The following is a 12,956-nucleotide window of genomic DNA, read 5'->3' as shown; positions in this document are numbered from 1 at the left end:
CAGCCCCCGGTCCCGTCCCGTCCTCCCCCTCCCCCCCGGCTCCTGCAGCACCCCAGGGCTGGGGCGGCGGGAGCTTTGCCCTCCTGCCCCGATCCCCAGCTGTCCTGCGGGCGGCGGGGAAAAAAGCTAAATTACAGCTAAAGACCAAACACGGCGTTAGATGCTCATGTCTGGTTTAAAAAAAAAAAAAAAAAAAACAAAACAAAACCCCCAAAAAACCAAACACAAAACCCCATATATACATATACACACATACATAGATATATATATATGTATTAAATCCACGCTATAAGCGCAGACAGAGGTGCTGCCGGGGGAGGTGTAAAAGGTGCCCGTTGTGGGAGAGCCGGTAAAGGAGCAGGAGGGCAGGGAGGGGGGACACAGCTGCTGTCCCCGTGAAGGCCGCAGGCAGGGACGTGCGGAGCAGATGGGAGGCAAGGATGGCAAGAAGCAGAAAGGTAGGACACGATTATCATTACCTGTAGGCTCACTGGGCTGCAAGGGAATAGAAAATAAAGGTACTTACAAGAGTCATAGCCCGGGAAAGTCTCCAAACTGTGAAAAGAGCTGGCTGGAAAATCTTGATTCCACTTTCTGGTAATTTTTTTATTTTTTTTTATTTTTTAAAGTCCGATTTGGAGTAAAATCAAACAGAACCCCCTAATGTTCTGAATTTCAAGGAACCAGTCCCTGCAGCTGTTCCACAGCAAAGAACATCAAGCTGGTTTAGAAACTCATAAGGACTGTGAAGCCCCAGGACTTACCTTTGCTGGGGACCCACAGCTCCACGGCACCTCAGCCTCTCAGGCTGCCAGCTTTGATATAGATCTGAGAACGGGCTTCTTTTAAGTTTGGGACCTCCCACCGTCTCCAGAGCACCGAGGTTGGGCCAAACTCATTACCAAAAAAAAAAAAAAAAACCACCCAAAAAAAACCATCCAGAAAAAAAAGGCAAAAGAAAAAAAAAAAGGCGCCCTGATCAGATTCGAGGGACTTTCAATGAAATGGTTCGGGAAATACAGCCAGCGCTTTCCAACGTAATTATTTCCTTGGGAAAATTCCAGACAGCTGGAAACGAAGTGATAAGTCATTTATATTCCTATAAAGGCTGCTCCACGTAACTTTAGTTCTAGCGATTTCTTCTTTGTTTACCAGCAAGCATAGTCTGTGTTTGCTTACAGCATATGGAGACATCTAGTGACTAAACAACAAACTGCAAATAAACTGCAATTGGTCTGAGATTTTAGACCTTATACTAGGATCCTCCACTTGCAGTACTTCACGAGGACTGCAGCATTCCGGATAGTACAACTCTAAACCGCCCCGCCGCAAAATAGCAGTTGCCGAATGCAAGGACCGTGATGGACTGAGCAGCTGCACTAACTCAAGCGGTGTCTGTGACTGCACAGCGTGAGCTTCAGGCAATAGCTTTCAGGACTGAGATTTAGAGTAATACTTCACTCAAGACAGGGATTTGCCTGTACAGACACAAAAGGGGTTGGGACAGTTCGTAACTTGCCCTTCTCACTACATCACAGAGAAGGAAGCCCGTAGGTGCATAAATAAGGCAGTTTCTTCTTCACTTTGATCATGTCTCTGTGTTTCTATTCCTTCTTGTTTAGCTTAATTTTTTTTGAATGCCCAGGAGCACAATCCTTCTAACACGTGTGGTTGTAAATTTTTGCCTTATTTCGACAAATGCACATGTAAACTGTGTTTTTACATTTGCCAATGACTTCAGCTGAAATCAAATGGAAGATAGTTCATCTTTGTTTAATGTGAAATTCAACTATTTCAGCTGAAGAAAATGCCCACTTAAAAAACAAAATCAGTATGGCACTGGGCATCCATTGTACACATGTAGTATTGTGTTTGTCCATGAAATGCACATGTCCAGTTATTAATTCAGTTTTCTAATTGGGCAAATCGTGTTCATGTACAGTGAAACTGCAGCAAATAACTAGTAGATGTAGTGTTTTTACTGCATGCACTGCTTTTAGTACGTCTGACCTTCTGAAAGTTGTTTTTTTAATATGAAAACACTCTAAATTATCCTTTGTCATATAACCCTGTATAAAAAATAATGATGAATTATTCCTCAGGAATGCCAATTGTAAGAAAATGTTCATGCCATTTAATTTGTGGAAATCCCTGTATTCCATAAATTATTTAGGGTTAAGTCTTCCCTCTCCTTTGAAAAATTATTTTCACTTAATCCCGTACTTCCACAAAAAATATCCTGGAAAGCTGATTTTGCCAGATGGATATGTTTTCTGTTCTCATTAAATAACAGAACTAACCTCTTCAAATGTGTTATTCTTCAAACACTTTTGTTTTTCATCAACACAAAACACTCCTTATCCACTGGAAAGGTGGAAGTCCAGGAACAGAAAGTATTTACTTTTTATATACATGTATGCAGAATGAAGAAACGCAGGCTGGTGATCAACATTCCCAGTTGTAAGCCTGCAAAGAGCTCATTTCCGTGATAGCTGGGTAGACGTTTGCTAGTGCTACAATATGGGGGCATAAAGGACAAGACACTTTTACATAGTTTAAGTAGTCTGAAACTAAATATATTGCATTATATATGTATGTGTGTGTGTGCTTGTGTATTTTAGACAATACACGCAACACATACTTGTCAGGCAAATCACAAGCACCTGTCAGCTGTAAAAACACTAGATCTCTTATAGAATGGAATTATCACCCAACAGCTATAATTTTTTGAAGTGATGAACACATTTGAATAAAATGGTCCCTAAACCCTCTAAGTATGTGAAAGATTGGACTGTAAGATTACCTGAGTGTTTGAAATCTGTGTATCAAACACAAATGGCGCACTGAAGCATTACAACTCCACCTGGTATGACTTCTTTTGTCATACAGCTTTGGGTGTAAGCCGACAAAACCTAGGCCAAGTGTACCATCCAAACCTTAAAAATAGCAAAAGATAGACTTGGAAGAGGTCATCAATGCAGTCACTATGGTCTGATGATTTCAAAATAAGCGAGAAGGAAGCCAACTTTTGTCCTTCTGAACAAAAAGACTGGGGGAGAGTGGTAAGTATATCCAGTTGCTAGTTAAAATTATGTCCTATTCTCTGAATTCATATCCAGATCCTTGCAATTTAGAAACTTTTACTGTTGGTCTATTGAGATAAGAGAGCAAACACACATATTTCTTCCCTTATTTAAGCCTTTCTGGCATATGTCCCAGGTACTCTGTGGTAATACCTTTTCCATATAGTAGCTGTGTTTTAAATTATCATACTAAACACATGGATTTTTAATTACCTCGCTGGTAGTCCAACACATCAGGTGGCCAAAAAAAAGTTAAGTTCCTGAAATAATACAAAGTCTGCCTAGGCTGAGGGGAGGTTTGCTCTTGGTAAAAGCCTATTCCTACTTTGACATACTGTGCTTCAACCAAAGTTATCAGCAGTTAAAAAAAAATAACAACAGTTTAAGGGAGAAGATGAGTTTAAAATGCATATTGGGGGAATGTAGAGATAATGCATAACTGGGTTTCAGTAGGGAACAGTTTTAGTGAGGGGTCATGCCCGTTTCTTTATGCTTATCAAAACAGACCCATATACAACTGATTTGCTTTTTGCAGGTCTATGGAAAAGTGTGAAGAAGGTTATTGGAGAATTCATTTATTATTGCTGAAATTAATAACATCATTAAAAGCAAAACCCAAAAACCTATGTTATGTGGCAAATGCATTCACTCAGGAGTTCGTAAGTCTGGGTTCGGTCCTGACCTATCTCACACAAAAAGTCTTTTAAATCACTGACAATGACTCTACCCTACAGCAGTGATGCTCTCAGGAGACACCTGGCCTCAAGGCCGCGGTATCTGCTCTGGGTGCTTAAAGAGTTTAACCAACGTCCCTAAAGCTTCACCTAATGACTCAGTACTGAGTTCTGCCTAAATCCTACCTTTTGTTCTTCCCCCTCATTTTGGCTGTTACCAAAAACTTAACAGTGGATGAAACATGTCAGAATGTCAAGATTCTGGGTCATATGACAAACCGTTGAAAATCAACAGCAAAACCGGATAAATTTTTAGTGTCTTTTAGATTTTCTCCTCTGTAACCAGTGAAACAGAAAGACAATGTCAAAGTTCCTGTTAATGGAGTATAGGCTGCACTGAAGGTTGAAAAGAGGATTCAGAAATTGGGTTTTTAAAAGAATATTTGAAAATAAATACAAAGAGCAAATGTGAATGGCATAACTGTGAGGAACCAGATATATATAGATGGAAAACACAAAGAGGAGCAGATAACTGAGACAAAGAAAAAAAAAAAGAAAAAAACCACACAATGCAAATATGGGTACAAGGAAATTGTATTTTGCCTTTTATACTTCTCCTAAAATGCAGTTTGATGAGACAAAATGCAATTAATTCATATTGCATTAATTTTTAATATCATCTGAATAAAAGTCACAATTCCCTACCAAACCAATCCATCCACTCGCATTAAGAAACACGGATAATATTTTCTCATTGTGTTTACATTTTAGTTCAATGTTATTATAAACACATGATTGTCTTCTGTATTTAAACACTTTTTCTTTGGGAAGGCTTCACTTGAAAGGTGTCCACCTTTCAAGTCACTTCAATATTTGTTTTAATGTTAATTCGGTTGACATTTATACCGATTTTACTAGCAAAGTGTAATAGTAAATTTGGCTTGCATTTAATGGAAATAGTGATGGCAACTTATTGCTAGATAAGTTGCCAGAAACAAAACCATAAGGGCTATTGGTCCTGTTTGCTTGTTTGGTCCAGAAACATAAAGAATACGTAACCACATAAACTGTTAGGCTAGTCAGTCCCATGAGAGCTGAGTTTGGAGTGCTGTGCTTGTAAGTCAAAAGCCACGGTCTACAGACCTTTACACATCTGTCAGAAATTTTTTGATATACAACAGATTATAAGACATTCCACAATCCATAAGGTAGACAGAAAATTGTTGTTAAATACATAATTTCCTACAAGTTGCTTGCCAGCCATTAGTTGAATCTATTTGGAATATCAATGATCATTTCATCTCGTGTGATTGGTGTAATCACTTTTTTATGATTTTTTTATGCAATGATATTTTTATGCAATAAATTTGTGTCCTGAATTTTTTGCTCTTAATTTTTTACTTAAAAGAGAATCATTTAGGTTAAGATTCTGTGAAATTTAGAAGTCGTGAACCACAGATTTCTGCTCTGCATCCTCATTAGCAGATACATACAAGTAAACCAGATACATGACAATATTGTGTTGCTTTAATCTTGGAGAATGTCAGAGTCTCGTTTCCACTGTAGAGAAATGCATTTTAAGTGCTTTGCTTTTATGTTTATTCATTACACATTTGATTGAAGAGACAATATAAATATTTTCACAAGTAGAAATGGAATATTGTAGAATTAAAAAGCATTAATAAATACCCGTGGAAAAAGAACAAAGCTATAATGCTTCTAGGTTGTTGCCAAAAACAGACATGAAAAGTGCTGAAAACCTGTATTTGCTGGTAACTCACTTCCTCCAAGAAGAAACGTATGCAGGTAGGAATGCTTTTTGTGTCTTTGAAAATGTAACAGGTAAATTGCAACCTTAGGACTCCAAGGTAACGTTCATTTCTGTGAATTAAATCCCTTCAATCCAAGTTTGAAACAGAACTTTCATTTCTTGCACAAGATGGTTTGCTAGTGCAAATCCTTGTACGAAACTCCGGGCTCTCAACTCTGATACACATTCAGACCATAGTCCTCAAAATTATACTCTTTTATAAAAATTGATCTAAAATTCAGTGAAAACACATTTGACACATTTTTAAGTAATATTGTAGAATAAGGCTGTTATGTTGCTTACCTTGTTTTGTATCAAAGCAATCATATGCGTATGTAAAACTGAAGGGGTTTGTTTCCAGTAAATTTTCAGTTTTCTGTCAACACAGTGTGTCACCAAATGGCTGACTGAACCTTTTTCCTTTTGGGAAAGAACAAATACAAAGGCTAATTACTGTTACAGGAAAAGTTATCTGTTGGGTTCCCTGCGTAGGATATCATCCTGACCTTTTGTTTTTTACAAAAAACAGGAATTGAGGTGTCTCATATGAATGACAGCCAAATGTAAAAACATGAAGTAGTTGTTTGCCCATCAGAAATTAATCCTTTGATTCTCAGAGGTGCATTTGCAGTGCTGCAGGACGTGTATCACCCTAAACAACTGGAAGTTCAGGTTGAGATACTCAGTAATCCTAAAAATCATGCCACTTTTCCAAAGTCAGCTCCTAAAACAAGAGCTTCAGGTAAAAGCACAGTCACCATTACTAGCTTCACAGGTTCGTTTCTTTAAAAAAGCATAAAGTGATATTAAAATTAGACTCCCTATACCAGAGCAGAGGTTCATCTAGCAAAACAGTCTGTTTCCAGCAGTAGCTGATGACAAGAGATGACAAGAGTATATAAAAAAAGTTAAGTAAACACACATCAACACTTGGTGTACTACTTCCTCATCTTCCAATGATTCGCAGCTGTGTCACCGTTGATATAATTCTTTTTACCAGCTTCTGTCAAAATAATCTGTTGTTTTCTGAACTCACATAAGTTTGTAGCACCCATGACATCCTATGACAAGGAGTTCTGCAGCATAACTGCTTCTTGTAACAAGAAATACCTCTTTCTGTTGGGTTTGGAGCTTTCACTCACTCGTTTCATATGATACCCCATAGCTCTTATGTTGAAAGAAACAGGCATTTCTTATTTACCTTCTCCATGCCACTCCATCACATTCTCCCATACTTATCTCTTTTCCAATCTATAAAATAGATATTAAAAATATATATTCCTTTGTCCCTTACATGGAAGCTGTTTCATATCTTGCCATCCTTATTGTTCTTTTGCCAATTTTGCTGCACCTTTTTTTAAAGATGACGGAACCAGAATTGCAGTAGGCTCTAGAATATGGGCACCTTGGATTAAAAAATCTGCTCTCTTTTTATTCTCTTCTCTCCCCACATCATCTCTAAAGTCTTCTTGCTTTGTCGGTCACCACTGAATATTGAGCTGATGTTTGCTTAGTAGTATTCATTGTAATGCCAAGACCTTATTTCTGAACAGTAGCTGTTTAGAAGAGCCTGTAATTGTGTACATAAACTTTACTTAAGATTTCCCAACAACTTCTAAGTACCATATGCTACCATGAACAGATCAGTGAGTTTTTAAGAAGGAACTGCCCTTCAGATTAATTGCATTTCCTATTCTGTGTCAGTTACAAAATAGGAACAATGCAAAAATGATAACCTTTGCAACACACCAGCTCTTTTAAGAAAATAGAACGTCGCTTCCCTGTTGTCTCCTCAAACACTGTCATTTAATTTTAGATAAACAATGAGTTTAACAATTTAACAAATTTAAACAATAAATAATGAGGGGGAAAAAACATGAAAAAATACCTAATAAAGTATATAACACGCGTAAGGCAAGACAGAGTTCTCAGTGCAACCTTGCCATTCTTTATACACTTAAGGTTAGATACGATTAGATCAGGAAGGTTCTTTTCTGCTGACCCCTTAATTTTCCTTTAGGTTCTCTTGCTACCAATCTATTGTTTCTCTCCTGCTTTTTGGTTCCACTCCCTTCCCCTATTGCCTGCTTTATTGCAGTAGAAGCACATTTACTAAGCAAGCCAGATGTACATGTTGGACTGACACCAACATTTTATAGTTAAGTCCTACCTCCACAAAATTCCATGAAGCAAGCTGCATGGGGCAAGAGGACAAAAGACAAAAAAAAAAAAAAAAAGACTAGACTACAGCTGGGAACATACTTCATGTTTGTACGTAATGCAACCAAAACTCATACAGCAAAGATTTCTTAGACAATGATTTCTCATCTGAAACTTCAATCTGAGCATACAGATAGCGTAATATCTGTCAAAGCAATTTTATCCAAGTCCGAATTAGACAGAGCACAGACTTTATGGAGATGAAAGAAAAACTTGGCTGCAATTGAAGCCAAGTCCTGGGAAAAAGAATGCTGCAGTTGAGGGTCTACAAAAAACCCCACACAACCAAGCCTTTAGAGAATCAGAGGTAATGACTGCACAGGAAGAGGCGTTGAACAGAAAAGGTGCTGCAGGCTTCACGTATCACACAGCCTGTCTAACAAGACTCGTTTGGCCAACTTTTTCCATGAACAATAGTGTTTCATACCACATATTTACATCATTTACAAGCATAAGGAACCACCAGTGATGCTGAGCTAATACAGTGATTAGACCTTTCCATGGGTTCAGATTAAAACTCAGGTGAGGCCTAAGCAATGCAGCAGCTTCTTATTGGGATGAGCTTCATGCAGGCTTTGGAGTAAAACTCCACCTGTATATGAATCAGATTCATGCTCTAATCCTAAGAAATTAAGAACAAAGGAGTCAAGAGTTGAACTTGGTAAACAAATTTAAATGCGTATGATGAGAGAGAGTTATGCTTTCAGAAAAGGAGGTGTTCTTGAACAGGACTGGTCACAACAAGAAGCTGTCTGAGTCTGGGAAAATTTGTGCCCTCTCCTTGAAGCACTCAGCAATTGGAACATTCACAGTCCTGCTAACCAAAAAGGCAAAGAGTGGGATACTATTGTTTCACAAAGCTATGGATTCTTTTACATCAAATCCCTTGCTATAGACAAAGGATTGTTTGTTACACAGTTATACAGATTATCAGGACATTTGTTATTTTAATTAATTTCAGTTATCTAATGTCTAACACTTTTAACATTACTGTTTCAACTCATACACCTTTCAGGAGATAAAAACCAAATCCTACATGTAAATTATTGTATTGGGTTTGCGTGGGAAGGTTTTGGTAGCAGGGAGACTACAGGGGTGGCTTCTGTGAGAAGATGTCAGGAGCTTCCCCCATGTCCAATAGAGCCAATGCCAGCTGGCTCCAACACAGACCTGCTGCTGGCTGAAGCTGAGCCCATCAGCGATGGTGGTAGCGCCTCTGTGATAATGTATTTAAGAAGGGGAAAAAACTGCTGTGCAACAGTATCTGGGGGAGAGGAGTGAAAATATGTAAGAAAAACAACTCTGTAGATGTGGAGGTCAGTGGAGAAGGAGGGGAAGGAGCTTTTCCAGGCACCGGAGCAGAAATTCCTCTGCAGCCTGTGGTGAAGACCGTGGTGAGGCAGGCTGTCTCCCTGCAGCCCATGGAGGTCCACACTGCAGCAGATATCCACCTGCAGCAGGATGACCCCGTGCTGGAGCAAGTGGATGTCTGCTGAAGGAAGCTGTGATCCCCTGGAGAGCCCATGGTGGAGCAGGCTCCTGGCAGGACCTGTGGACCCATGGGGAGAGAAGCCCACGCTGGAGCAGATTTTCTGGCAGAACTTGTGACGCTGTGGTGGGCCCCCGCTGGAGCAGTCTGTTCCTGAAGGACTGCACCCTGTGGAAAGGACCCACACTGGAGCGGTTCATGAACTGCAGCCTGTGGGAAGGACTCAGGTTGGAGAATTTCATGGAGCACTGTCTCCTGTGGGAGGGATCCTACGCTGGAGCAAGGGAAGAGTGTGAGGAGTCCTCCCTGTGAGAAGGAAGGAGTGGCAGAGACAACATGTGATCAGCACATCACAACCCCCATTCCCCAATCCCTGTGCCACTGGTAAGGAGGAGGTAGAGAAAAGACTTGAGCCCTGAAGAAGGGAGGGGTGAAGGGAAGGTTGTTTGAGATTTCATTTTGTTTCTCATTATCCTACTCTGACTTGATTGGTAATAAATCAAATTGATTTCCTGTTATGGTTTGAGAAACGCACAACAGTTTATTGTCATTTAGGCAATTATTCTATCACATGATGACCCCTCCCCACCTGGGAAAAGGAATTGGGAATAAACAAGGAAACCTGAGGGTTGAAATATAAACAGATTTAATATAATAAGTCTAGATAATTAACATTAATAACACTAAAGAACAAATACTGATCCCAATATCGATATAAGACATACAAAATTGCGCTCAGCCAATTCCACCAGCAGGAAGCTGTGCGCTCCCAGCAGTGGACAGCAAACGTGGGACACGGCGAGTGCAACGGCTTCGGGAGGAAGGGAAGGGCTCAGGGGTCCGGCACAGGGGCAGGGAGTTCTCTAGACCGCTGCCATCAAGGGAGAGAGAGACTACAGAGCAAACTTTGTAATTTATATCGAATGTGACATTCATGGTATGAAATAATCCTGTTGGCCAGCCTGGGTCAAGTGCCCAGGCCTCGCTCCTCCTCGAAAACACCAAGACCTTGAAACCCACATAGCATAGCTGGCTATAAAGTAAGTATTTTCACAACATCAGACACTAGGGTCTTTTAAAAGTGCAGTTTTCCCAAGCATTAGAATTTAGTCCTGTGTCGCTCAAACAAGGACATTTCCCCAAGCTGAGTCTGTTTTGGCTGTGACGGTGATCCCCCCGTCCTTATCTTGACCCATGAGCCCTTTGTTGTGTTTTCTCCCCCCATCCTGTTAAGGAAGGGGAGTGACAGAGTGGCTGGGTGGGCAGCTGGTAGCCAGCCAAGGGCAACCCACTGCAATTATACGGCATCTTCATCTTTGTGGCCTGTCATTTTAATTGAAATAATTTTTTAAAGGTTTTTCCCTGTTTATTTTGCATTTTTGATAACAGCTTACCTCTAGTCAGCCTCAAAATTTGTATTGTCTGTCACAAGCAACTACAAGAAAACACTTTTTTAGAATCAGAGAAATGTGACAATAAATCATAAACTTTCTGAAAGCCAGACAGTATAGAAATCACTTTCACTTTTAAAACGTCCTCCTCGATGCAAAACATGGACTTGATGTAGCGATAATGAATTAAAATGAGATAATGGACACAAATGTGTTTGCATACTGTTATTTCAGATCTCATAGAATATTAAATTTGAAGCTGTACTACCTGATCCATCTGCCCTGTATAGCAAATACTCAGTGACGTTGCTAGGTACAAGTCTAAAGGATGATTTGCTAGTAGTTACCTCTTTTTTGGAAATGTGTGACTTTATTTGGTCTCCAGAGTTTAAGCTTTGGTTTACTGCTCCTCTCTTGTCCCCCAAAAAAAGGGATCCTGTTTTATTCAATGTATTTAAAATGGAGTGTCTTTAAGTTTCTTGTGAGATACTATACAAGTAAATTCAGGCAGTCTTAATATCTGCCTTGGAAAGCTTGCAGCTCTACAATTAAGTTTCAAATATGGACTGCATATCTACTTAATGACAGAGATTACTGACTGGTACCACAAAAGGCATGAGATATGCATGGCTCCTGTATGTCTCATGGGTGCTAATCCTGAAGCTCAGTAATCACACTTTAAAGGGAAATATTAGTAATTACTATACTCGTGATTGGAAAAAAGAAAAGTACTGCTGATAACTTCCCATCACTCTTAGTTAGTGCCATATTCCAGTACAAACCTGGAGTGGAAATGGTAGTTGCTATCTGGAATTGCTTGTCTGGAATATGAGGTTTCTTCCTCCCTTTAAAAGAATTTCACTTCTATCCTGGTATACATGATGTCCCTTTCACTAGCGAAATTTTCAAATGATTCCTCAATGAGGAAGGCAGACAAGCTTTCTCTTTCTTACTTTGTCAATAAAATGCTGAATTTTTCATATGTGGTTGATGACACCTGAAATTTCACAGGAGACCTGTTTTTTGGACTACTCTTGAGCTAGAACTTAAATTAGACAAGTATTTAAGATCTGAACAGAACTGTCAGGTGAAGGCCATTGTTTTCCTTGGACTTGAGCAGGGCCAAGGATGGAGACAGCCCTCGAAAAGATGATGGCTTTGCACAGGAACTGGAAGGAACAAAAGTTTAGGACAAAGTTCCTCACGTCTTAAGGTTCTTCTAAACATTCAGATAATGTTAGCAACGGAAGAGCTGCATCTCACTATGGACCAGTCAAAGCTAAAGCATGAGAACACTACATTTGTCATCTGGTTGACACATAGCAATGTATTTAATCTTCCAGTTGCAGCATTGAATCTCCTCTGGATTACAAATGGCCTAAACTAAAAGACATCACGGAATTACACAGGCCAAGCTGTGATCATCCTTGTCACATACCCCAAGGTACCCATCAGTTAGGACCTCAGGCACCTGTCCATGACCCCTCAAATCCCAGCATGCCTGATCTCAGAACTGGTCCTGTAAGTAGCAGCGCATAAGGAAAAGTACAAACTCAAGCACCTTTGGTGTTGTTAGCTCCCCTGCCTTTTTCTTTAGCGTCAAGTTTGATTAAATGTTTACCTTACAGTCTCTGGACTCTCTATTCTCTCTAGAATGCAATGTTTCCATCAGAATCTAAGCTTTCTTTTAAAAATGAAGTATTTTTAGCTTCCATTTTGGAGCTGGAGCTTGGCAATATAACTTGTGTGTCCTTTTCAGGTTCAAAACGCAGGATGTAGATTAAAAGGACAAGGCTTGGGTTAAATTCAGGGATAAACTCAGGACACTTTGTGGTCCAACATATGTTTTTAATATACCGGATTGGGCTGGGCTTGAGTTCACTGGTTCCTCCTTGTTGAAAGGACTCATAAACATCCTCAGGGAAACAGATCTCTTATAAAAGTTCTCAGAATGCATTCTGTTTGGAACTAAATTCCAGACACACTACCTACACACAGCTTTATAGGAGACTTTGGTTGTTTTTTTTTTTAAATTACCTCATTGATAATATCATTCTATTTTCACAATACAGCATTGTCTTCCTATCATTCTGCTAATATCGTCTCACAAACACTACAGTCATTAAATACTACTTAAAGGGTAGCAGACAGCTAACAGGATACAGACGCTTTTATCTTTGAGTCAACTTCAACCAGTGCTTCAGCAGGTGAAAAGAATGATGAATTTGTGTTTATAAAGTGAGTTAAAAATAAAGCGCAGAGGAATTGCCTGATGCCACCGTGGGGAAG

At 39.6% G+C, this 12,956-nt stretch overlaps 1 protein-coding gene across 1 annotated transcript in view; it reads right to left on the bottom strand.

The window, feature by feature from the left end:
- CEMIP2 (cell migration inducing hyaluronidase 2) overlaps positions 1–1,090 on the bottom strand; it is a 53,474-nt gene extending 52,384 nt beyond the window's left edge. Inside the window, exon 1 of the mRNA XM_054184771.1 lies at positions 765–1,090. The gene's annotated coding sequence lies outside the window, so the exon portion shown is untranslated. The remainder of the gene's footprint in view (positions 1–764) is intronic.
- Between the last annotated feature and the right edge of the window lie 11,866 nt (positions 1,091–12,956).

The sequence above is a fragment of the Rissa tridactyla genome, chromosome Z, assembly GCF_028500815.1.
Source record: "Rissa tridactyla isolate bRisTri1 chromosome Z, bRisTri1.patW.cur.20221130, whole genome shotgun sequence".
Lineage (NCBI taxonomy): Eukaryota > Metazoa > Chordata > Aves > Charadriiformes > Laridae > Rissa > Rissa tridactyla.
Note: the sequence above shows the minus strand (reverse complement) of the source record. Positions and strands in the feature narration are given on the sequence as shown.